This window comes from Rhinopithecus roxellana, chromosome 9 (genome assembly GCF_007565055.1).
Source record: "Rhinopithecus roxellana isolate Shanxi Qingling chromosome 9, ASM756505v1, whole genome shotgun sequence".
Lineage (NCBI taxonomy): Eukaryota > Metazoa > Chordata > Mammalia > Primates > Cercopithecidae > Rhinopithecus > Rhinopithecus roxellana.
Genome location: NC_044557.1, coordinates 130,684,748 through 130,712,605, shown reverse-complemented (window position 1 = coordinate 130,712,605; position 27,858 = coordinate 130,684,748). Strand labels below are relative to the sequence as shown.

At 37.8% G+C, this 27,858-nt stretch overlaps 1 protein-coding gene and 1 pseudogene across 9 annotated transcripts in view; one reads left to right on the top strand and one right to left on the bottom strand.

The window, feature by feature from the left end:
* NCOA2 (nuclear receptor coactivator 2) overlaps positions 1-27,858 on the bottom strand; it is a 298,535-nt gene that overhangs the window by 139,047 nt on the left and 131,630 nt on the right. For 3 of the 9 annotated variants that reach the window (XM_030937513.1, XM_030937514.1, XM_030937515.1), the window contains exon 3: positions 7,736-7,855. The exons of the other annotated variants lie outside the window; for them this stretch is intronic. The gene's annotated coding sequence lies outside the window, so the exon portion shown is untranslated. The remainder of the gene's footprint in view (positions 1-7,735; positions 7,856-27,858) is intronic. 9 annotated transcript variants of the gene reach the window in all.
* LOC104678865 lies at positions 24,733-25,137 on the top strand (annotated as a pseudogene).

Sequence of the window (27,858 nt, the reverse complement as noted above, 5' to 3'; positions counted from 1 at the left end):
TGATGATCAGTTTATGTTATTTGGCACAACTGGCTCTAAGAAAGAAAGATGACCAGGGTGGGCCTGAGCTAACCATGCATTTTCTTTGTTAGTGTACCCGAGGGGCAGGCTCCTCAGCATTAGAGCACTCACACTGAAGGGCAGAGACCACACCTTTTATCTCTCTAACCCACAGCAGCATCTATCCTAGTGCTGCTTCTGTATGACACATGGTCAAAATTTATATACTGATAGTTCTTTTTCCTTAAAAAGGTGATTACGTTGCAACATGAAAAAATGCTTTTGAAGAGGCCACTTTAGAGGGAGGAAAGAGCATGCCCTCAGAGTTAGACTTCTGTCCGAATACATATGCCAGATACGCAGTGCCTGAGCAAGTTACTTAACCTCCCTGTCTCAGGTTCCTTATATATAAACGTGTGTCTCTGGGAGAGAGAGGATGTTTATATTGTTATTGTGAAGAGTCTATGAATTATACGTAAAGCAACTAGCCCAGTGCATGGCACAGGAAGACATCAATTGATGGTAGTCATCATTAGCTCTTAGTTTGATATGATGTTCAGCAAAAAGAAGAAACAATGTCTGTATATCAAAACTGTAGGCCGGGTGCGGTGGCTCACATCTGTAATTCCAGCACTTTGGGAGGCCGAGGCGGGTGTTGGGAGTTTGATACCAGCCTGGCTAACATGGTGAAACTCTGTCTCTATTAAAATACAAAAAAGTAGATGGGCGTGGTGGTGCATGCCTGTAGTCCCAGCTACTTGGGAGGTTAAGGCAGGAGAATCACTTGAACCCAGGAGGTGGAGGTTGCAGTGAGCCGAGATCACACCATTGCACTCCAGCCTGGGCAACAGAGCACAACTTTGTCTGAGAAAAAAAAAAAAAAAGAAAAAAAAAGGAAGGAGGAGGAGGAAAAGAGGAGAGGAAAAGAGGGAGAGGGAGAGGGAGAGGGAGAGGGAGAGGGAGAGGGAGAGGGAGAGGGAGAGGGAGAGAAGACGACGACCAAAAAATGATGATGACAGTCAGGTTAAACTGGGTGAGACCAGAGGTCATTTTCATTCTAATTTCCAAACTTTTAGTAATGTTGTTTTCATCATTTAAAAATATGGCAAAGACCAGGTGTGGTGGCTCATGCCCTGTAATCCCAGCACTTTGGGAGGCAGAGGCAGGTGGATCACTTGAGCTCCGGAGTTTGAGACCAGCCTGGGCAACATGGCGAAACCCATCTCTACAAAAAATACAAAAATCAGGCAGGTGTGGTGACACACACTTGTAGCTCCAGCTACTCAGGCGGCTGAGGTGGGAGGATCATCTGAGCCTGGAAGGTCAAGGTCTGCAGTGAGCCATAACTGCACTACTACACTCCAGCCTGGTTGACAGAGTAAGACCCTGTGTCAAAAAAAAAAAAGAAAAAGAAAAGTCAGCCGAATGTGGTGGCACGCCTGTGGTCCCTGCTGTTGAGCAGACTGAGGCGAGAGGATCACTTGAGCCCAGGAGGCAGAGGATGCAGTGAGCTGAGATTGTGCCACCGCACTCCAGCATGGGCATCAGCGAGACCTCATTTCAAAAAAAAAAAAAAAAAAAAAAAAAAGCCAAAAATGTTTATATAACTTCTGAAGCTGGGTATGATGGGTACATGGAAGTTTACTATACTATTCTAAATGTCTATAATACAAATGTTAAAAACAGAGTTCAGTGTACCAAAAGGTGACAAATCTTTAATCTACAAAATTTCTTCTTTATACACTATGACCACATATTTATTAATTAAAAATGAGATAAGCTCTGAAGGTGACATGTTTAACAAGTTGCAGGGTGTGAACTTTTCAGTCATTTATAATATTAATTTGTAAACCCATTAGCATTGTAATTCCATATTATAGCTAAATATCAGATTTTTTAAACCTGATAAAATATCATGAAAAAATCTATATATTAAATACATTTTTAAATGCAGTGAGAAATACGTTCCATAAATAGTAGGATAGTAAGGGGAAAAGTAATACTGCCCATTTGAATTTACTGTTTCCATTAGGCATAGATCTGCATAGAATTAAGTCACTTGGGCCTCTGACCTCCTTCCTCAGGTGAGCAAGGGATAGAGAAAAGGGCCATCTTTGAATCTCTTGCTTGTGGATATCATCCCACTAACATTAACTAGAGACTTTTTTTTTTTTTTTTAATCTGTAGGAAAATGAGCCTTAGAAAAGGCCCAACTGTACTAAGCTAGCAGGGACTGCCATTTTGTTGGGTTATTTCCAATAAAAGGCTTATGCAAACAGCAGTGCATAAATGTCTATGATACTACTGCAGATTATACCCACACAAAAGAGGGCTGAAGAGAAGGACTATAGAGTGCAATCACTTCTAAATACGACTCTGCCAAGTTACCACTTCATGAAATGGAATAATATACAAATAGCATACTACATTTCCATCTCAGCATTTGTACTTCATCCAAGGATTTCAGAGGCTTGAAACGACTGAGTTAAATTCTTCCTAATTAGCGCACTGTAAACCACTCTAAAGTAAGTTGTCTTTAAAAATGTATTTACTCCTTGAAGTCAGTGGAGTACCACTAGGTTAAAACTGAAATTCTTAAGTGACCTGTTAACCAGAGTTAATGAGAACCCTAGTGGTCTATACAGGTTATACCTTATAAACCTTGGGCTTTCACAAACGCCAAAGGCTCAGAGAAAGATCACAATAATTTGATTCACTGATTAATCCTGCTCTTTGAGATTAGTATTATTCCCAAATAAGTCTCTGACAGTTTTAATGAACAACCAGAACTTTAAAAGGGGCTAAAGAGAATGTGAGAGCCATCTAGTCTTGGGACTCTCAAAGTCATCCGTTTCAAATTCTCAGACTTGGATAACCATTGTCTCTGGTTAGACTTTTCTGGTACAGACAGTCATTCTCTATATCCACAGGGTATTGGTTCCAGGACCTCCCATGGATACTAAAATCCTCAGATGCTCAAGTCCCTGATATAAAATGATATTTGCTTATAACCTACACATAGACTTTATTTATAGATTACTTAAAATGCCTAATACAATGTGCTATGTAAAAAATTGTTATATTGTGTTGTTTTTAAAATTTGTACTATTTTTACTGGTTTTAAAAAATATTTTTGATCCATGGTTGGTTGAATTCAAAGATGTGAAACCTGCAGACACGGAGGGCTGAATGTATCTAGCTTTAGAATCATTTATGTACTAAGTAAGGAGAATCTCCCTAACTGTTATTAAGTAAAAAAGAAACTGAAAGCAGAGAGTGGACCATACTACTTAAGTAGTGGTGGTTAGTGGCTGGCTGCAGCAGGGAACGCCTGTAATCCCAGCACTTTGGGAGGCTGAGGTCGGAGGATCGCTTGAGCCCAGGAGCTCAAGACCAGCCTGGGCAACATAGTGAGACACTGTATCTATTATTTAAAAATACAATAAAACAAAATAAAATGTTAGAGAGGATGGAGCTTTCAGGGTACAACATATGCTTTGACCATGATGGCTTAATGGCCCTATATAACTTCTTCCCATCCTTGGTGGGTTAACCAGATTTGCTCTTCTGACTCTACATTCTCTGGTTCGCCTATGTATTAACTTTTCCCAAATAGAGTCAAAAGAAAGTGACAATCATACACATTAGGGCCCTGAAGAAACCTGGCTCCTCAATTTATCAAATATTACACAGGTCATTGGTATTAAGGCTTTTATGTCTTTTTTTGGACAGCCTACTTGGATGAAGATCAGACTAATTAATGTTTTCATTTATTTGCAGATTTGACCATACAAATAGAATTGTCAAAGACAAGAAGCTACTCTTTGTAGAGATGTTATATTCTGAGACAAATAATTAATTATTCATGTATTCCAAATTTCAACAGGCACAAGAGACATTTGTGACAAAAGGTGCTAGGGAATATGTGTTTTAAGTTTGTCTGCAAGACTGCATTTCTCACAGCGTATCACTGCTTCTTAGCACCTTCAGCCTGTTCTGACTCAACTTCAAGTGTACTGTTAAATGCTTTTGAATGAGGTTGATTTCTTTCACCTTTCCTTTCCTTTCTTCTGTTTTCTACTTATTTCTATTCATCTTCCTCTCAAATTTTTGTGAAGATTATTTATCCTTGTAAGGAAGAGGGTGATAACTGCAGTCACAGTGGCAAGTATGGGAAAAGAGGGCAAATATCATTAGCAGAAAAAAGACATATTTCCTTAAAGGCCCATAAGCCACAGTAATAGTTTATAATAATGGAAAAGTATTTCTTATACCTAACTTGTTGTCTTCTAGTTCTTTCTTTTTTTAGCTCTAAGTTAATTTCATCCAACAAACACATATTCAGTACCAATGACGTATAAGACACTAGGTCTCCAGAACAAAATCCCTGCCCTCCAGGGACTCATAATCAAAGAGGGAAAAATAGAAAAGCAGGCAAAACTTAGAAAATATAATCAGAATGCCAGAGTAGAAATGTATCAAAAATGATACCTGAATTAGGGACAATAGTTAGGAAGTGTGCAATATCATTGAGAAACGATGAAACTCTGAACTTAACTTAAAAAAAAAACCTCTCAGGCCGGGCGCGGTGGCTGAAGCCTGTAATCCCAGCACTTCGGGAGGCCGAGACGGGCGGATCACGAGGTCAGGAGATCGAGACCATCCTGGCTAAACATGGTGAAACCCCGTTTCTACTAAAAAATACAAAAAACTAGCCGGGCGAGGTGGCGGGCGCCTGTAGTCCCAGCTACTCGGGAGGCTGAGGCAGGAGAATGGCGTAAACCCGGGAGGCGGAGCTTGTAGTGAGCTGAGATCCGGCCACTGCACTCCAGCCTGGGCCACAGAGCGAGACTCCATCTCAAAAAAAAAAAAAAAAACACCTCTCATATATATGGTCAAATGATTTTTGACAAGGGTACCAAGACCATTCAATGGGGAAAGGGTAGTCTTTTCAACAAATAGTACTGGGAAACTTGGATATCCTCATGAAAAAGAATAATGCTGGAGCCTTACCTTACGTATACAAAAATTAACTCATAATGATTCACAAGATCTAAATGTAAGAGAGTAAAAGTTAAACAATACTTACAAGAAAACACAAGGGAAAAAACTTCATGACACGGGATTTGGTATTTCTTATATCTGATACCAAAAGCATGGGCAACAAAAGAAAAATAACTTGGATTTCATCAAAATTAAAAACTTTCAGGCATCAAAAGGCACTATCAACAGAGTGAAAAGGCAACCCATGGGACAGGAAAAAAAATTGCAAACTGTATATTTGATAAGGGATTGACATCCAGAATATATGACGAACTCCTACAACTCAATAGCAAAAAAGCAAGGAACCCGATTACTGGCAAAGGACTTGAACACACATTTCTCCAAAGACGACATACAAATAGGCCAATAAGCACATGGAAATATGCTCAACATCACTAATCATTAGGGAAATGCAAATAAAAAGCACAATAAGATACTACCTCACACCCATAAGGATGGCTACCATCAAAAATATAGAAAATAACAAGTGTTGGTGAGGATGCAGAAAAACTAGAACCCTTGTGCATTCCTGATGGCATGTAAAATGGCACATCCATAGTGGAAAACACTGTGGAAAACAAAAGTTTTTCAAAAAATATGATCCTGCAATTCCACTTCTGGGTATGTATCCAAAAGAACTGAAAGCAGGGACTTGAATAGATGTAAGAACACATGTCCATAGCCGCGTTATACACAATAGCCAAAAGGTGAAAGCAACTCAAGTGTCCATTGACAGATGAATAAACAAAATGTGGTACACAATACAATATTATTCAGCCATAAAAAGGAAATTTTAACACCAGCTACAACATAAATGAACCTTGAAGATATTATGCTAAGTGAAATAAGCCAGTCACAAAAAGACAAAGATTGTATGATTCCTCTTACATGAGGTAGTCAAATCTTTAAGTAGCTCCAGCAATGAGAATGGTGGTTACCAGGGGCGGGGGGAGAGGGGGCAGGTAGGAATGGGGAGTTAGAGTTTAATGGGTAGAGTGTTTAATGGGTAAAGGAAGATGAAAAAGTTGTGAAAATGGATGTTGTTGATAGTTGTATAACAGTGTGAATACCCTTAATGCCACAGAACTATACATTTAAGAAAGGTTAAAAGGGTCAATTTTATGTGTATTTTATCAGACTTTTTTGAAAAGTCTAATATAAATATTTCTTTACTTAGCAAACATAAAAAGTGCCTCTCAAATTTTTGCTTATATTTTCAACATTTTAACTCAAGGAAAGAATATTCTTTGTCAGCTGCCAAATTAGGAAAGACTTACTTTGATTCACAAGAAGGAAACAAAATAAAATTTCAAAAATACCTTTTTACCTCAGTGGTTAAACTGAGGATTACCTCTGATTCATAAGGAGAGAAGCCAAGGGACAACAGACACATGACCATTCCTTAACGAAAGAGATGTCTGGTTTGTTCTACAATGATTGGAACCCCCAAGTCTATCACAGCCACCTGCTGTGTGCCCAAGGTTGCAAGTGACTCATGTTAATTTGTCAGTAGTTTGGTAAGTGAAATTACCCAAAAATTTAAGAGTATTTTCTGCCAAACTTAAAAAACAGGAGATCAAAATTATGTATTGACTAAACAAGAGAAACTCACAAAAAGTGTAGAGAAATGTAGAGAATTTTATTTCAGAAATGAAAGAACTAATAAAAATTTAGATCCATACTTTAAGCCAGCCATGAAAAGCATACATAGGTAATTCTACATAACCCAACCTAATCGATAATTCCCAGTTTATTTATATTTTACTGTGTAATATAGTAGTAAGTACATACTAATTCAAAGACAAAAATATACAGACACAAAATGCAACTTTGAATCTCTCAAGGGTAAGCCCTAGCATGGAATCCATCATGTTCAGCACATGCACAACACATACGCTGTGGTTACCTCCTCTCCCCTCACACGGCAGACATTGCCAATTAATCACTTCTAAGCCTGTATGTGGCCTCTCAATTCTCCTCAACACAGCACTCCATGCAATCACTATAATCAATAGGAATTGGCACCAGAGATTGAAGCATGCTTGCCATCCCAGCACCAAGGTGACAGTCGGGGGAAGATTAGGCATAACCATGAATCACACACAAAGAAGATCCAGGAGAACCTCTGCTAGCGGAAAGAAGATCTACACAACAGCTTTTGCAATAGCAACTTGCTACATGAATGGAAGCTGAATCTGCTGACTTGAAGCAGCTACCTTTCCTTCCTAAGTCTGTTTTGGATGTGAATAAAGATCCAGCCAAGTCATCAGTGGTGCAATAAGCTCCATAGTTCTTTACATACAGAGAGCTTTTATCCTTGACAGAATTAAAGAACTGAGGGACACATTTAAGGATATGTTCTTAGAGTTTTGTTACTGCTACTACAGAAAACCTTCCCTAGCAAGAGGGGAAGATTTCCAGATCGGCCAGCCACTCACTACCTGTCCCTCTAATTTTGCTGCTTCCTCCCAGGTTTCTACTCAAACTACATTCCCAACCATTCCTAGAGACCAGCTGGCAGAATGGGAGGCAAGGAAATGGAGGCAGATTTGCAAGTGACAAAAACATTATTCAGAGACAAGCTCTCAATCAGGCTGCCATTGCTAGTAAGTGAATCACGAAAAGAACAGGGACTAAAGGACAGATTTTACAGTGCCGCTGCATGGAAGATTTGGGACCACAGCTGCCTTACCCAGTCAGGTCAAACCATGAAGAAGCAGTAGTATTGTTTTTGTTGTTTCATTATATTTTCCAACATAAACATGGCCGACTTCATTGTAAAGGTGCCTCATTGGTTATACCATTTGACAGACTAAAGAGAAAGAAAAAAGCAATAAAGGCACACTATTTTATTATTTTTTAAATCAAACACTTTTAGTGCTTACCATATGCCAAATATCAGTCTAAGCTTTTAATTAATATTCACATTCATTTCTTTCACAGTACCATGGAGCTGGTACTGTTATGCCTCCCAATTTACACATGAGGAAACTGTGGCACAGAAAAGTCAAGTAAAGCTAAAGTAAACGGGTTAGGATTGGAATTCATACAGTCTGGTTCCAGAGTCTGTGCTCTCAGTAATGATACAAAAAGAACAGAGGGCACCTGTGCCTACTGTCTCATTGGTTCCTCCAAATCTCATGAGATTGGTTTCATTCTTCCCTTTTAGAGATGAAAAAACTGAGGCTCAGTGAAGTGAAGTAAATTACTTAAGGTTACTAACAGAGTAGAAAGACTGCAAAACACTATTTACTGGGCACAAACAATGTGCTAGCCACTCTGATGGGTGTCATCTTTTAATCCTCAACAGCCCTATGACAGAGGCACTAGTTTAGTCCACTTTACAGCTAAAGAAAATAGGGCTTAGAGAGAGGTCTGGTAGTTTAATTGGGGCCAAATTAGTAAGAACAGAAGAAATTTAAGTTCAGACCAGTTGAGTCCCAAATCCCTGGCTTTTCCCTTCTGATGCTACTATAAATAAAACTTTATATATCAGCTACAATAACATGTAAGGCATTGTTAGGGTGACAAAGATGACTCAGTTCCATTTAAGAAGCTTACAGTATATTGAAGGAGAAAGGTTAGTTATTCAAATCACTATAATTGCCACACATTTATTCATGAACCATTCCTTGGGGTCCTTCCTAAATGCAGGGCACTGTTCTAGGCACTGCATATAGCAGCAAACCAATCATGTACTTTCCTTGCCCTCTTGACCTAACAATCTAGAGACAGACAATAAACAAGATAAATAAGGAAAAGATATAGTATGTAAGATGATGATAAGCACTAAGGAGGAAGAGCAGCAGGCAGGAGGATTAGAGAAGAGGGCAGGAGGTGGACATTTGAGATGGGGCCGTCGGGGCCTCCCCTGTGCTTTGCTAGACTGTTAGCAAGGCAACATGCCTCACATCACTACTGCCAAAACCGCCCCCGCCCCTTTCCAAATGCCATAGGGTCGCTGGCCCTGGAGAACCACACAGAGACTATAGTTTCCTGCCATTCTCTGAAGTCTTGTACAATTTGGCCTCTATTAGAGAACTTTTTCACTGTTGTCCCTTGGCTTCAGTGACACTGGCACTATCTTATTTCTCCTTTCCTACCTCCCTGACCTGTCTTGGGTCTGCGTCTCCCTGTCACTGAGTCCCACCTCTGCAACAACAGCAAAAAAAAAAAAAAAAAAAAAAAAAAAAAGAGAGATGAGCATGTCTTTTTTCTTTTCCTTTTTTTTGAGACACAGTCTTGCTCTGTCACCCAGGCTGGAGTACAGTGGCACGATTTCGGCTCACTGTAACCTCTGCCTTCTAGGTGATCCTCCCACCTCAGACTCCCCAGTAGCTGGGATCAGAGGCACACCACCATGCTTGGCTAATTTTTTATATTTTTTGTACAGACAGGATTTCCTCATGTTGCCCAGGCTGGTCTTGAACTCATGAGCTCAAGTGATATGCCAGCCTCGGCCTCCCAAAGTGCTGGGATTACAGGTGTGAACCACTGCGCCTGGCCCAATGGGCATTTCTTGAATAACAACCTTGCCCTTTCTTCTCACTACAAAGCTGCTCCTTAAAATCTTGTCTGCTGATACAGTATCAAAGATCATATCCATGTAAATGAGACCCAATTTTCATTTGTAGCTTCAGGATATCACCTTAGCTACTACAGTACCCAACTTTCAAGCTCTCATGAACATCTCTCCCTAGATGTAACCAAAATTGAACTCCTCACCTTTCTGAGGAACTCTTTCTTTATCTGCTACTTTTTTTTTCCCCAGGAGAGGGGAGACAGGAAATCTGTATCTGCTACTTTTCATTACATACGTCACCAGCAAATTTTTTTAACTCCTTTTTTCTCTCAATCTTCAAATCCAATCAATTTCCAAGACCTTTAGATTCTACTTTCGCAGTTTCTCCTGATCATATCACCTTCTTTCCAATCCCTCCGCAATTACCAGGATTTCTTTCTCTTCAGTAACCCCACCACCAATAACTTCTCATGCCAGGTCTCTCCCTTACTCAAACTATCCTATAATTAGCACCAAGTTATTAGGTCACAATTCCCTCATGTGTAACATGGAGACAGAAATTACTGTACAGTACTGATTTGACGATTAAACGTGATTATATTAACCATCTAACATAGTTCTTAACATATAGTAGGAACTCAATAAATGTCACTTATCTTTTTCTTACTCCCTGTGAAATCAAAACAGGGATTTGACATTCAGGGACCTGTGCACAGGTCTCTCCCTTACTCAAACTATCCTATAATTAGCACCAAGTTATTAGGTCACAATTCCCTCATGTGTAACATGGAGACAGAAATTACTGTACAGTACTGATTTGACGATTAAACGTGATTATATTAACCATCTAACATAGTTCTTAACATATAGTAGGAACTCAATAAATGTCACTTATCTTTTTCTTACTCTCTGTGAAATCAAAACAGGGATTTGACATTCAGGGACCTGTGCAATCTACCCATTTTCCTAGCTCTGTCCATCAAATATTCCCCTAGCTATATGGTTCGAGTTTCAAGCAAACTCATACTGTGTGCAGTATTCTTTGACTTGGCCTGGCATTTTCATGCAGACAGATCATTGTTCATGCTTTCCATCCTTCCATTTTGAGTGACCTTTCCTTCCATCCTCTGCCTATCTAAGTCTTACTGACCCTCAAAGGTTTATTATCTCAATAGCTGCTGCCTCAGAAGGCCTTTCCTAAGTGCTTCATACAAGTGAGACCTTCCCCTCTCTCAATCCCCTGAAACCATTGGACTACTCTGACAAAGCCTTTTAGTCAGTCTATAAATATGTGCCTGTATCAGGAAATAAGGACACAAAAGTAGAAAACTATTCATGTTATAACATGGTTATTACTGCCTACGTACTTATTTTGCCCTAAGTATATTATAAACATGAAATAGACCAGCATAGTGATTGTATTACTCATCTCTGTATTCCCTACAGGACTTATTATGATACTTTGGTACATAATGTAAACTTAAATTTGATGGTACTCATAATTATTTTGTTATACTTCAATAACATTTTATTCCAGAGAACCATAAAGAGTTTCATAGAGAAAAATAATTATTACCAAAAGACATGGAAGAGAAATTACTATTATTTGTAAAATGTCAGATGAAGAAATATATATATACAGCAATTATGTGCATAAAACTTTACCATGATTAAAATATATAAAACTAGAAATAGAATTTAGAGGCTTAGACACTTAACCTCAAACTTCGGTTGAAAAAATATTATCAAAGCAATGATTAAATAAAAATAATCACTCAATAAAACCTCAATCCTTATACTAAATGTTATTACAAACTTCTGTGTTTTGTTATTAAGAGATGCTCTCGCACATAAAAGTCTTATGACTGGGAATCACCATGCCATATGTAAATAGAAATTAAAATGATTGAATAAAGAACAAATTCACTGTACTGAGTCCCTGATTCGGTGTTAAACACAAGGCTATTAGTCAGCAGGATGAGTCAAATACAAAGTGTAAAGAAAATCTGACAACAAGACAACCCCTCTAACTCATCCCTTCCTGTTCAACACCACTACCAGGAAACAAAGTTAGAACCATAACCCTCCCTAACAAAGTTAAAGCAAAATCAAATAAAGATCCATTATCCAGTAGCTTAGATGCCATCAATGTATGAATATATGCTTAGACAATGAAAATGAGTCTTTGTGTGTTTTTGTTTTTTTTTTGAGACAAGGTCTCGGTCTGTCGCCCAGGCTGGAGAATAGTGGTATGATCACAGCTCGCTGCAGCCTTGACCTCCTGGGTTCAAGTGATCCCCTGACCCAGCTAATTTTTAATTTTTTTTTGTAGAGACAAGGTTTCACCATGTTGCCCAAGCTAATCTCGAACTCCTGGACTCAAGCAATCCACCCTCCTCGGCCTCCCAAAGTACTGGGATTACAGGCATGAGGCACTATGTCTGGCTGGAAATGAGTCTTTAACATCTCAAATGTATTATTTCTTGACCTGAAACTTCCAAATGAATTTTAACTCTAAACCAACAAGGTAGGGTCTAACGAGGATGAAGGGTCTATCTACATGTGGGGCTAAGGTAGACACATACCTAACCATTTGCTTTAAACATTATAATGAACAAATTAACTGTTCAACTTCTAGTGTTAACTATCACAAGCACAATTACATAGTCAATTTTAAATTACTGAATAGTACACTAACATCCATGTTCTACTCTTAAAGATACTAAAGGCTGTCAATTTGTTTTCCTTAAAAGCAGGAACAGTAACACTTACTTTAATAGGGAATCTATTCCTTAAAAAACGGACTGTCAAGTAAAAGTTTCTAGCTAAAAAATGATTAACAACTAAAACATTTGCAAAATGCTTACCAAAAAAAGGGAGCAATCACAATAATTGCTGAAACATAAACTAGTGAGTGAACAAAGCAGACATTTTACTGGGAAATGCCACACCACCGGGGCCCCTATTATAGGTGATAGTAAAGATAAAACAGCGTATTACACAAAAGGTGACTCTTCAAAGCTAACCCTCTCCCTTGCTTATATGACAATATGCTTTTATAGAAAAAAAAAGAAAAAAAGTACAAAATTATAGGCATGCTCCAGACGAGAGGAAAAAAGTGGATACAGCAAACAGTGAATATGATGGCCAACCACTGCAGAGAAATCTAAGTCTTCATTTAGGAAAACATGTAAAATAAGTTAAAAATTTTAAACTTCGGTATATATAGAAGATATTATAAAACAATTATAATACAAAAAATTAACAAGCACCTCATACTCTAATACCTTCTCAATATCAAAGCTTCAAATTAATTTTGAGACTAGCTAATATTTATTGAGTGCTTAGCAAGTGCTAAGCCTAATATTAAACACTTTACATACATCTCCTTTAACAACATCCCTATGAAGCAGATATTTATACTGTCCCCTATTTTATGTAAGTGTCAGAGCTTGATTTCAAACGCAGAGTCTCACTTGGTTCTTTAAATACTATCATATTTACTGTACTAACTTTCATATAATTTTAATGATTTAAGCACATGCACAGGATAATCAACATGTCCAGTCCTTTGGTCCTACAGGAGTTACCCTACGGATTTTTAAAACTTATTCACCTTAAAGTACCTTTACAAAGAGGAGAGAAGACGGGAAAATTAAATCAGGATTACACTTAATTGCAGTTCCTTGAATCATAGCCCAAATACGAACTTGGCTAGGACTGCTGCGGGAAAGATTCAAAGGCAAAATCAAGCACTCATGCTGCCAGGCAAAGCCAGGTCTCTCAACAAGTGGAATACCAACTTTTAAATAGGTTTACACGAGCTTGGTCGGGAAGGAAGGACAAGGGAGCCAGTGGACACAAGTGCTAAAAAACAGTGGCGGTCAATGTGGGACGAGGGAAGAAGGCCTGAGAAGGCTGCTGTAATTTCAGCCTTGATGCAATAGAGATTGTATTTCCTTTATCTTTAGGGAAGTGAAGTACAGCAGCCCCCTTGATCCTCGAGTGGATGCCTGAAACCACAGACACTACTGAACTCTATATACACCGGTTTTTCCTATGCACAGATACCTATAAAGTTTAACTTATAAATTAGACACAGTAAGAAATTAGCAGCAATAGTTAATAACAAAATAGAATTATAACAATATACTATTTACAATTTCAGAACAGAAGATTCATTATTACTATAGATTTTGGCAACCTCAGCCTTGTCAATAACTTTCACCTTTTCACTTAAAGGAAGCACTTTACGGCTTCTCTTTGGAGTATCCAAATTGCCAGCATCAATAGTCGTGGGCCTTGGGGCCATTATTAAGTCAAATAAGGGTCACCGGAATACAAGCACTGGGATACCTAGACAGTCAACCTGAAAACCCAGTCGGCTACAAGGTGACTGACAGGTGGGTGGCACATAGAGTGTGAAGATGAGGGACAAAGGGAGGATTCATCTCCTAGGCAGGACACAGCAGGATGGCAGGAAATTTCATCACAATGCCCAGAACCGCATGCAATTAAAAACTCATGAATTATTTCTGGAATATTCCATGCAATAAATTTGGGCCATAGTTGATGGCAGATAACTGAAACCATGTATAAGGGTGCACAACTGTAGTGACCAGATTACTCCATTTCATGTAAGTGGTATGATCCTTTTTCCAAAACAAGATCACCTTTTTCACCAAAGTTGATCTGATACAGAGTTCCATCATACACAGCTAGTTAACCAAAGGGTTAAAAATTCCACCTGAAATATTTGGAATACATCAATATCTATAAGTCAATATAAAAAACATCACCGGGAGGCTGAGGCAGGAGAATGGCGTGAACCTGGGAGGCAGAGCTTGCAGTAAGCCGAGATGGCGCCACTGCACTCCAGCCTGGGAGGCAGAGTGAGACTCCATCTCAAAAAAAAAAAAAAAAAAAAAAAAAAAAATTCACCCTACAGCTAACAGGTAATTCAGAAGAAGGAATCGGAATGGCCACTGTGCACTGTGTAATCTCAACAGTAATCAGGAAATGCATAATGAAACTGAATAGTGAAATAGCATTTCATACCCCTCATGCTAACAAAAATTAAGTCTTAAAAAAAAACAGTGGGCTGGGTGTGGTGGCTCATGCCTGTAATCCCAGCACTTTGGGAAGCCAAGGCGGGCAGATCACTTGAGGTTGGGAGTTTGAGACCAGCCCGACCAACATGGAGAAACCCCGTTTTTACTAAAAATACAAAATTAGACAGGCGTGGTGGCGCCTGCTTATAATCCCAGCTACTTGGGAGGCTGAGGCAGGAGAATCACTTGAACCAGGGAGGCAGAGGATGCGACGAGCTGAGATCACACCATTGCACTCCAGCCCGGGCAACAAGAGCGAAACTCCGTCTCAAAAAAAGAAAGTCTTGGCTGAGTGCAGTGGCTCATGCCTGTAATTCCACCACTTTGGGAGGCTGAGGCAGGAGGATCACCTGAGACCAAGAGTTTGAGACCAGTCTGGGCAATATCATAACATAATTAGCTGAACATGGTGGTACACACCTGTAGTCTCAGCTCCTTGGGAGGCTGAGGTGGGTGGATCCCCTGATCCCAGGAGTTAGAGGCTGCAGAGAGCTGTGATAGTGCCACTGCATTCCAGTCTGGGAAACAGAATGAGACTCCATCTCTTAACAACAACAACAAAGTCTTATATCAAATGTCAACCTATATACTTCAAGCTCCAATGTAAATTGGAATAAGTTGAAAATATTCAATGAAGCTAAAAATCACATATAACCCAGTCTAGGGATATTACCCTCATAGGTAGTACCCCAAAGAAACTGTCATATCTATGTAAGGTATCATGAACAAAAATGTTCACTGCTGGAATGCTTGAAATTGGAAAAAATTAAAAACAACTTAAATGCAGATCAAGAGAAAAACTGATAAATTGTATATGTTCACAAAATGGAATACTGTACATTTGACTGACTTGCAACTACATGGATGTTATCACCAAAAAAACCCCATAATGTTATGGGAAAAAAAGAAGTTGCAGAATAATACGAACAGTATACTATTTAACTGAGCTTTCAAACCTAAAAAATACTAAGTATTATAAACAAATACATAAAGAGTAAACTTTTTTCTTTAAATGGGTATAAGATACAATAAATTCTGGATAGTACTTACCTCTAAGAAAAGAGCACGATATAAATAACCCAAAAAGGGCTTAAAATTACATATATGGACTCAATGTCTACGGGGCACAATATTCATAAATCAAAGTCCTGACCCCTAATGTGATGGTATTTGGAGGTGAGGTCTTTAGGGAGTAATTATGTTTAGAGGAGGTCATGAGAATGGGATCCTTATGATAGAATTAGTGTCCACGTAAGAGACCAGAGACTTCCCCTTCTCTCTTTCTTTCTCTTCCTGCCATGTGAGGATGCAGCAAGAAGACCACCATGTGTAAGAAGAGAGCTCTCACTGGGATCCATGCTGGCACCATGATCTTAGACTCCCTGCCTCCAGAACTGTGAGAAATAAATGTCTGTTGTTTCAGTCACCCAGTCTAGGGTATTTTGTTATGGCAGCACAAGCTGAAACAGTAAGTGTTATATTTTTCAACTGGTAAAAAATAACAAAAAACTAAAATCCAGATTAAGTGAATGACATAGCATGGCAGTTCTCAATTAGAACACACTAATAAGACACTGGTTCTCAGAGAACAACTTTAAGACTATTATCCTATATGTAATTCTATTTTTTTTTTAAATACTGACTTTTTCTTCTTCAAAACAATCAATAATCAGGTTCTGACAAATCTTTCTGATGTCAGAGACACTCAGTCCATCTGGAATGCCATCCCTACTGTTCTAAGCCAACACATAGCCTCTCTCACTAGTCTTTTCACCTCTGGTCTATTTTCTCTCCAATTTCCAAATGCACCCTGTGTACCAAGAGCAAACCAGAACTTCTGTTTTTGTTTGTTTGTTTTTCTTTTTTTTTTTTAAAGAGACGGAGTCGGTTGGACATGGTGGCTCACGCCTGTAATCCCAGCGCTTTGGGAGGCTGAGGGATCACGAGGTCAGGAGTTCGAGACCAGCCTGGTCAATATGGTATAACCCCATCTCTAATACAAAAATCTCTAAAAACACAAAAATTAGCTGGGTGTGGTGGCGCATGCCTGTAGTCCCAGCTGCTCAGGAGGCTGAGGCAGGAGAATCACTTGAACCCAGGAGGCAGAGGTTGCAGTGAGCCGAAATCGCGCCACTGCACTCCAGCCTGGGTTACAGAGCGAGACTCCGACTCAAAAAAAAAAAAAAAAAAAAAAAAACAAAGAAAACAAAACAAAACAAAAAAAGGGATGGAGTCTTGCTCTGTCACCCAGGCTGGAGTACAGTGGCACAATCACAGCTCACTGCAGCCTCAAACTCCTGGGCTCAAGTGATCCTCCTACCTCAGCCTCCAGAGTAGGTGGGACCACAGGTGCAGGCCAACATGCCCAAGAGCATGCCCAAGAGCTTCAAGAGCAAATCAATCTACATAAAATGTTACTTTGGTAATGTCACTGTTAGCTCCTGGAATTTAACTCTTTGACAGCAACCACTGCTGAACAATAAAATGAAAACTCCTTAATCTAGCATGTAAAGGTCTCTAAGCCTGGCTCAAAGCTGTATTTCTAACTGTACCTTCCATTACTCTATACAAATGGCTCTTTCTAGCCAAACTGCTCTATTCAAAGCCCTGTATGGGCTTTCCTCATTCTCACCTCTTCTTTGGTCATCCTGTGTCTCCTGTTTGGAATGCCATCCTCTCCAACACCACCTTTCTCACAGTATCTAAATTTTAGTTGTCTTCTAAGACCTTGCCACAAGTCTTATCTAATCCCTAAATCCCTCCCTAACCAATACACTCTAATTTAGACTCATTCAATCAATCAATCTTTATTGGATACCTGGCATGTGACAGGAGACACAGTTCTAGGGGCACTCATAGAATGCCTATATATATATACACTACACATGAATTAAATAGTTTATTAATGTATATGTTAACCTCAACTACATTACGTGCTTCTTAAAAACAAGGAGTTCATTTATCCCACAGAGCAATAACATAGTACTTTGTGTTTAGGGTTCAACATTCTCTGGCTAAATCAATTTTGAAATAAGTTACAATCATCTAATTTTTTGACCCAAAATAATCAATGCCTATCCTTGGAACTTTGAACAATTACGACACTTTCTTGTGATTATATATATAAAACAAGAGTAATGGACTTGGAGTCAGAAGGTCTGTGTGGAACTTGAGCTCCACTGTGCACTATCTCTGGCCATATTACTTTCTCTGCACATTAATCTCCATAAAATGAGAATATTTACACCTACCTGTGAAGACGTTCATGACTGTTACGAGGCATAAGTAAATTAGAAAAAGATATATTTTATTGTGCTAGAAGCATGCCTCACACTCATTCATGAATCCAACAAATTTTTACTAGGTTATTTTCAACAGATGCCAATATCCTCATTTCCCACCAGAAGAGTTAATACAGATCTGTTTCCTTTCTGGTTTATTTTTTTCTTCTTTGAGATAGGGTCTCACTCTGTCACCCAGGCTGGAGTGCAGTGGCACAATCACAGCTCACCACAGGCCTCAATCTCCCAGACTCAGGTGATCCTCCTGCCTCAGTCCCCAAGTTCTATCAACACAAAATCTAGGTAAGAAGCTGGGACTACTGGCATGCGTCACTATGCCCGGCTAATTTTTTTTTTTTTTTAATTTTTTTGTAGAGATGGGGTTTCGCCATGTTACCCAGACTGGAAGATCCATTTCCTTTATGCTAGGTGATGGGAATGCTGTCTTTGACTAGTAAATGAAAGAAAGGAATACCTACAGAAATATTCAAATATTCAATTAAAATATTTGAATTATATATTAAATCATAATCTCTTAAGGCCATAAAATTATTCTATTTTTAAAATGTCTTTATTCTATTTATCACATAAGGCACAAACGTTAGTTATTTATAACCTTGCTAAAGCACCAATGAAAATGGGATTTGGAAAAGAATAGAGAAATTAATAAAATTGCTAATTATAAGGAATATGATGAAGAAAACTTTGAATTCCTCTTTCATAAAATCGTTTTTCATATTTGACTTCCTATTTGAAGCAGGATACATGGGAATTCATTATTGATTAACTGGCTAGCCTACCTGGTTTTTCAGAAGACTTATCAACCTCTGTTAGGAATCCCTGCTGCTCCTGCTGGATGCAGTTGCCCACAAGAGAAGCGGCTGCTTTTAAAACCAATTTTAGATTGACTACAATTTGGAGCCTACCCTTGGGACCTTCATTTGGAGCTCATTTTTTTTTTTTTTTTTTGAGACGGTGTCTTGCACTGTTGCCCAGGCTGGAATGCAGTGGCACTATCTCAGCTCACTGTAAGCTCTGCCTCCTGGGTTCCCGCCATTCTCCTGCCTCAGCCTCCCAAGTAGCTGGGACTACAGGCATCCGCCGACACACCTGGCTATTTTTTGTATTTTTAGTAGAGACGGGGTTTCACCATGTTAGCCAGGATGATCTCAATCTCCGCCGGCCTCCAACTCCCAAAGTGCTGGGATCACAGGCGTGAGCCACCACGCCCGGCCTGGAGCTCATATTTTAAACCACGATTTGGTCTCTATCCTCATTGTCTTTATATACAAGGCTCATCTCTCTTAATCTGCAGTGGCTTGAAATCTCTCATTATCTCTCTGTTTCAGCTACTTGAGAAGTCCACTGCCCATCTTTGAGATCCACCCCAGAAAGGTAATTTCAAGTAGACCATCTAGCCTACAATATAGGGCTCCTCATATACCCTCTAAATTTAATGATACTCAATCTAGCCATTTTTACATGACACAGCAACAAACAGAAATTTGTGCATTTACCATTCAGTTTATAGACAAAATCTTACATTAGGTACAGTTTGACTATTTTTATTTGACTATTTTTCCCTTTATTTTTCTTTCTAAGTCACCTTTTCTATCAACACAAAATCTAGGTAATTACTATATAATGCTTAAGATTATAGGCTCTGGTGTGACACTAGTTCAAAAAACTGGGCTGCACTGGTTATTAGCTATGTTAACTTAAAAAAATTACAAATATTTTTAGGCCCCAAGAGCAAGAACCACCACTACTGCTTCACAGGTTTTTGTTAGTATTAAATGAGTTAGTACAAGTAAAACAGAAGAGCACCTAACATGAATTCTATACAAATCCTGCATTTTTAACATGGAGTAACACTAGTTATTAGAGTAATAAGCTATACATGTACTTTCAATGCTTAATAAGACTGAGCAAGTATCATTCTGGTGAGTAGGCTCTTTTGAGCTTGAAACATTATAAACACAACTTAGTTGTCTCCGCAGCTCGTCTGTAAAGATAAATATTTATAGATTTTTCTCCCTCAAGTTTATTGTTTTAACACAGAAAGTGGTTACTAGAAAAAGTGTGGAAAGTAAGGAAAAGTGAAGGGGGGAGGACATGCATATTTCCACTATATACCACTATGTGATATATTTACTTCCAAGAACTTTATAACAAAAATGTAATTTTTAAAATCAGTCATATAAAATTAAATCCTACCATTTCTACCTACCAGTACCATGAAAGTATTTTTCCTTGTTGGTTCAGCCTTTGGCAATATAATTTTTAATAGCAGCATAATATTTCAAGTTGAATTCATATATTCTAAAGCAAACCTGGGCAGGTTCTTCTTGTGACAACTGCAAGCATACGTGCCATAAAAGAATAGTGATGGGGGGGCCTAGGTACAGTGGCTCACACCTATAATCCCACTGCTTTGGGAGGCTAAGAGTTCAGGAATTCAAATCTGGGATAAGGACCAGGAGTTCAAGACCAGCCTGGGCAACACAGTGAGACTCTATCTCTAAAAAAAATTTAATTAAAAAAAAAAAAAAAAAAAGAATGTCACTCAGGATCCACATCATGGGAGTGCAGACTTTTTTCTACAGCACAAAACACTGGCATCTTTCTAGTGTTCAGTATAGTCAAAAACAATGATGGTAGCACTAAGTTAATAAATACAGGAAGAAAAAATATTGAACAAAGTTGTGGCTTCAACTGACATGTTAATTTTCATTAAGGAGCACTTCCAATTTTTCACTAAGACAAATTAACAACTTCAATCAATATACAAAATATACATATTTGCATTCTGATTTAAGGCAAGTCAACCTAAATTCATCCACAGTAAGAAAAATTCATAGATGTGCCTATGTTGAAACTCAAATTTTCCATCCGGTAGCTTAAGGATACCTGAGGTTATCAGAGATTTAAAAAATACATACAACACACATTTACTGAAACCTAATTGTGAATTTTGCCAGACTCAACACATACTACTTTAACTGACTAACAACAACCAGTAAAAATGTTTCATTTATTTAAAAAATTACCAGCCTGGGCAACATAGACCTCAACTGTTAAAAATTAGCCAGGCTCGTTTTTTTTTTTTTTTTTTTTTTTTTTTTTTTTTTTTTTTTTTTTTGAGATGGAGTCTCGCTCTATCGCCCAGGCTAGAGTGCAGTGGCCGGATCTCAGCTCACTGCAAGCTCTGCCTCCCGGGTTTACGCCATTCTCCTGCCTCAGCCTCCCGAGTAGCTGGGACTATAGGCGCCCGCCACCTCGCCCAGCTAGTTTTTTGTATTTTTTAGTAGAGACGGGGTTTCACGGTGTTAGCCAGGATGGTCTCGATCTCCTGACCTCGTGATCCACCCGTCTCGGCCTCCCAAAGTGCTGGGATTACAGGCTTGAGCCACCGCGCCCGGCCTAGGCTCATTTTTAAATTTTAGCTTGGCGCATGCCTGTAGTCCCAGCTACTGGCGAGGCTGCAGTGGGAAAATCACTTGAGCCAGGGAGGTCGAGGCTGCAGTGAACAGTGATCTCACCACTGCACTCCAGCCTGAGTGACACAGTGAGACCTTGCCTCAAAAAAAAAAAGGGAGAAAAGAAAAAAAAGAACAAGAAAAAAAAAGAAAAGAGAACATTAGGGCAGCAGCATGGTTTGATGAAAAGAGTTACTGAACTTGGAAGGGAAAAACTTGGATTCACGTCCCAGCAAGGCCCACAACTATGCAACAGCCAAAAAATTGTTTACTAACTCTAGGTCCTAACTTTAAAGTGTAGTCCTTCAATGATAGATTCCTAGGGTCTCTTCCAGCTCTAAAGTAAAGATGCTAAGAAACAAAGATGATAATGCTATCATTATCTGGCATGCAACTGACGGCCATAGGACAGGCGACTTATTGATGTACATCATATCCTAAACCTGTAATTTTGTTCAGCACTGTCCCAGTGTATGCTGTAGTGGGGTGGGGTGGGGTGGGGTGGGGGGGGGCGGGGGTCCGGTAGGCACAGTGGCCACTATAATTCCATTATTTGTTATGTAAATGTATTGTTTTCTTTAAAAGTAAAAAAACATAAAAAATCCTGCTTTAGTCTTTTCTGTTACCTTGGTTCCCTATCCCTTTAACAATAACCACCACCAGACTGAAATTAAATATCTGAGTTGCTCTCATTAAAGAAACTTGCATTTACTTCCCTGGTACACAAGGAAAACAATTTTGAAATCTGCCTAATCAACAGACATTAATATTGTCTGTTGAAATAAATATGTTTGCATAGTTATTAAAAAGAACACCATATAAAATCATGCTTAAATTCATTTATTTTGAACACATACCTATGAGCAATTAGTTTAAATATAAAGAAAAAGATAACAATGATGAATTATATGAATTTTCAAAGCACATTAAATTAGCATTGAAATTCTATGAACGTACTTTAGAATGCTAAGTTTGTTAATTTTTTGTTTATTTGTAATATGCAATAGATGGGAAGATATATGTTGAAAATACATCTTGGCTCATTAAAAATGCAACACAGGAATATATGCTTTTTAAAAATCTTTTTAAAGCAAGAAGGAGATTTTTCTTTGCCATCTTTCAAATAAACATTCATTTCTGGTCCTCATTATAAGCAAGATATAGTATAGTGACAGATTTGCTGTGTCTTTGAGTTAACAAAAAATAATAAACAAGGTAAGCACCAGAGTACTGTGGAACACACTGAGCTTATTAGTATTAATTTTTTACATGTTTCAACTGACAAAATGTAGCTATAATGGATACCCTGATTGTAAATTTAAACTGCTATGCTTATGTGAAGATTGTGTAATAAGCAGTCATTATGCTCTTTTCTTTTCTGATCTCTAATGGGAAAACTAAGAAGTTCTTCCTCCTTTAAAATTAAGTGCTTTAATAAAGTAAGATTTTTAGGGGAAAAAACACTCAACTTTTTACGTTGTAAATTACTAAAAGTTGCTCTCACTAGACTTGACTATTTAGAAAGTACAGTGATTAAATGCTTTCCAGAGCTTACATGTTAGTGCTTTCAACATCAAATGTACAATGAGAATCATGTCAGCACTCTGCTCTGCGAAGCTTTGGCCTTCAGTGAGCAATAGAACAGGACAGCCAGGTCCTGCACGACTGAGATAGACAGAAATAGCAAACCAGAGCCACCAGATCCATAATTTGCTTCTGACCACTTATGCCTACATACTTGCCCTCAACCCACATGTTTGCAAACATTAAACTAACAGGCTATTCCTTTGCTCCTAATCACACAGGCTGCCTAATGAAGTTCCTAGCTAAATCTCTCCACTGAAATTACTTTCCATAGGAAAAACCGTACAGATATCCTAATAAATTGAATAAAGAGATTGAAAAATTGTAGGAATTCTGCACACACGTGTAACTGCCAAAGTAAAAGAAATATTTTAAAGTATGTATTTATTGTCGATTGATTTCCAACTTATGGAAATGTACATACAAACACTTGAAAAATACAGCTTCAAAAGTACATAATTTTTTTGGATTCTGGAATGTGTTCAAACTTGGCAGAAACTGTGGGATCCTTGAAACATCAAGGTTTTTCACTTTTTCTTCTTCCTTTTCTAAATTGCCCATAAACTTTCATCATCAGTATTTTGCTACAGGTATAGACATGGCTAAGATACATTGATTCATCCTAGAAGGAGGGATGTTTACAGAAATTAAGCCAGATTCAGTCAAAGCAAAGCACAGGCTTCAACATGAAACCCCACCCCCACCTAAAAAAACCTCAGCAGTAACTATCTAACTTATCTACGTGTCTCCTCTACTCTTCCCTTAATTCTTCTGTGTCATGTTTCTGGTTATATTACCATGTGTTTCCAACTTCTTTTCCTTTGATAAGAGTAATTTTAAGAGGCTAAATAATTTTTTTTTTCTTACCCCATAGCAGTCTCTTAGCTGACTGGTCTGAAATTCTTTTGCTCCACCTCCTAATATCTGTCACAAGAGTCAGATTACAAGTCAACCCAAAGGGGAGCACGGAGTATGCACGTGAAGAGGGAACACAAGAAAAAGGGAAACACTAGGTGGTTAGGGCATCACTAGAAGCCATAATATAGTTTCTGTTCTTTATTTGATACAATTGTACAAAAGGACACCATGTTAGATATAACATTAGGCTGAATGTTAATTTCCTAAATAAAAATTCTCTTTAAATATGTAAAATAATAATCCCTTTATTATTCAACATGTAGAGATTTATTAAACACTTATAAAGTAATAATTTAATATTTGCAGTGAAGGAAACTTTCATCTTCGTTTTTAAAGTCATCTAGACTACCATCAGAAATATTAACAGTGAAATACATTAATTACAAGCCAAATGATACAATGTATGTAGCTACTTAGGTATTTTACTAAGAAAATAACTTTATCTTTGATATTTTCTATTTTAAAAACTTATCTGTGAATTGATTTAAGGACTGTATATGTAAATCTGCTAAAATTATTTCAGTGGATAAAATAATGAATCAGTACCTATTTACATGCTGCCAAAGCACACCTATAATTTTTAAAATGATGATAAGAGTAGCCTAAGGCAGTCAACAGACATCTCAGAAATCTCAGTGTAAGTGGTTTTAACTTGCAACATGATGCCAAAAAACTTACAACAGGGAGCTGCCATCTTGCATCCCCACCTGTGTGCACCTAATCTCAGCTGGTTCCCGAGATCCCCTGAGCACCAACCCTAGTCCCACGCGCAGCCCCTTATCCGCTCCAACAAGATGAAAGAAACAATCATGAACCAGGAAACACTCGCCAAACTGCAGGCAAAAGTGCACATTGGTGGAACTGCTCACAGAAAGAAGGTAGTTCACGGAACAGCCACAGCAGATGATAAAAAACGTCAGTTCTCCTTAAAGAAGTTAGAAATCTCTAGCATTGAAGAGGTGAGTATGTTTACGAACCAAGGAACAGCGATCCACTTTAACAACCCTAAAGTTCAGGCATCTCAGGCAGTGAACACTTGCACCATTACAGGCTATACTGAGACAAAGCACCTGACAGAAATGCTACCCAGCATCTTAAACCAGCTTGGTGCAGGCAGTCTGACTAGTTTAAGGAGACTGGCTGAAGTTCTGCCCAAACAATCTGTGGGTGGAAAAGCACCACACTACTGGAGAGGATGATGATGATGAAGTTCCAGATCTTGTGGAGAATTTGGATGAGGCTTCCAAGAATGAGGCAAACTGAAATGAGTCAACTTCTGAAGATAAAACTTGAAGAAGTCACTGGGAGCTGCTATTTTATATTAATTATATATAAAATTATAAAATTTTATAAGAAATTTAAAAAATTTCTTATATATTTTTAAGAAATTTTTGTTTATGGGTCTGATAAAACCCAGATCTCTAATATTTTTAAGCCCAAGCCCCTTGGACACTGCAGCTCTTTTCAGTTTTTGCTTATACACAATTCATTCTTTGCAGCTAATTAAGCAGAAGAAGTCTGGGAACAAAGTTTGAAACAAAGGTTAATAAAGTTCTTTGCCTAGTATACAGTTGTATTCTTTATTTCACTGACACTGATCTGTACACAGTAATCACAGCGTAGTGTAAAAAAGGTAGTATAAAGTTCTCATGTTTGAAGAAAAAAAAAAAACCTTACATCAGGAAAACATCTAACTAAAGCAACAATAAAAACTTGTTTTTTGGTTAAAAGTGCTTGGTGGTTCTCTAATACATATGAGCACCTGAAAAATGTCAGATCCAAATCTACTCCATTAGGATACTGAAGTTTCCAAAGCCTACAGAGCTTCAGCTGATCGTAATTGTTGTGAAGGGGGAGAACCTACTGTGTGCTCAATCTTGCCATCTGTAGGTGCTTTACACAACTCCAGGGTTTTTTAAGTAGGGTCAAAAATTTACAGTATTTTTAAAAACTAATTACCAGTCACAAAATCCTTTTGCTTTATGTCATCCTTCAAAAATTCTCTGAATAATTTTGGTACAATCCCATCATAAATTTGCTCAACATTAGCTCTATCCACAAATCCGTTTTACATTCATAATACAAATACAGTCTTTAATGATCAAGTAAATATTTATTCTTATATTTAGCAAAATGATTTTCTTCCAAAATAACTCTCCAAAAGATACTGCTTATAGAACACAGCAATTATTCTAAGACTCCTTTACAAAATCACTGGTAGCCTGCAATGTAACAATCCACATAAAATACGAACCGAAAAGTATTCATAATCAGGACCTCAATCTCATCGCTACTCATGAACTCTACTACCACTCAAGATGCTCGCTCATTCCACTGTCTCACCTGTTAGTGTCCACAACTGAAACACAGATGCATCATCTCCCGTAATTAAGATTTCGGCTAGAACTGGCACAGTAAGCTATACCATTTCCAGACCTAACAGATTTACACTACAATTAAATATATTAAAGTTTCTGCACATAAAAAACTCATATATACCTAATCAAAAGGCATCTTTACCCAGTCAGTAGGTTCATCTGTAGTTCTGATTATTTTTAATTAACAGATATTCCAAAAATCAAAATAAGTACAAATACGCCATCTTCTAAAATTATCTAATTCTCAATTTTATTTCTCTCATTTAGAGTTATCAAACTTTACTTGCAAAACTGTATCCTTAATTAACCACAGGAAATTTCCAGTAAACTGAAATCACCATAAATTCAGTAGGTATAATGAGAAATCATCTCAGAGTAGAATATAGTCCTTAAAAAGAAATAAGCACTTATATATAGTTGCAGTTTAGCTTATTAGAGAATTGTATCCTTAAAAATACTATATAAATAATGTAAATTTGAATTGTATTTTCAATATACAAAAGAAATTTAATATTTAAAAAGAAAAACTGCTGAGTCCTTTTTTAAAACTGAATAATCTTTAGCAATACAAAGGATCAACTCCTACTTAAATTATTTTATATGTAGGAATCTGATACGTTAAAACAGGTTGTCTATGTAGTATTACTCTAATTAAAAAAACAAAGAACAGCTAACCAAAGAAGAACGAGCTCAGCAGAGAAAATACGAAAAAAATTTTGAAGTAATGTTTCTAATTAGCAAGGGCTTTCACAAAGACATAATAGCAAATTTTGCTTTCCTGATTAATTAGAACACCAACACAAAGAACTAGACTCTAACTGGCAGTTCTTATAGAGAACTAGGATGGAACAGATGCAAGCAACAGTAGAATATGTGTTATTTTTTAAAAGGGCACTGAAAATCTGTGTCATAGATATATAGATAGGCGATGGTTCTCATGTTTAAACACTTTCAACAACTATAAAGGCTATGTAGCTGGTAGTATAACAGAAATAGTTTGGCCAAAAAAATACTAAACTTTGCAAAGAGCTTTTTGTCCACTTAGCTGTAAGGTAAAATATTGACTGAAAAGACCTTTGAAAACATCTAGAATTGTTCCTCTTTCTATGAATGATTCCCTAATTATCAGAGACATATTTCAGTATTTGCTGTTAATTTTAATGGAAGAATTGCACAGTACACTCAAAGAATACCAATTTCTTCCTCCAAGATAAAAGGAGGCATAGATCATTAATGTAAAATTAATATGCCTAAATTAAATGAAAAGAGAAAAAGAAATTAAGGAAGAAATTTAGGACAGGACCCATAACAGCACCGCAATTAAAAAGATAAGGAAAGGAAATTCTCAGGAAAGACAAATAAATCCTCCAGCCTCCAAGATGAGAAACTTGCTCTTAGGGGAAAAAAAAGATTAACATTAAAGAATAGCAAATTGAGGTGAAAAGAAGTAAATTCAAAATACTGCAGCAAAAACTTCTGAATGCCAATTTTTTTTTTTTTTTTTTTGAGACGGAGTCTCGCTCTGTCGCCCGGGCTGGAGTG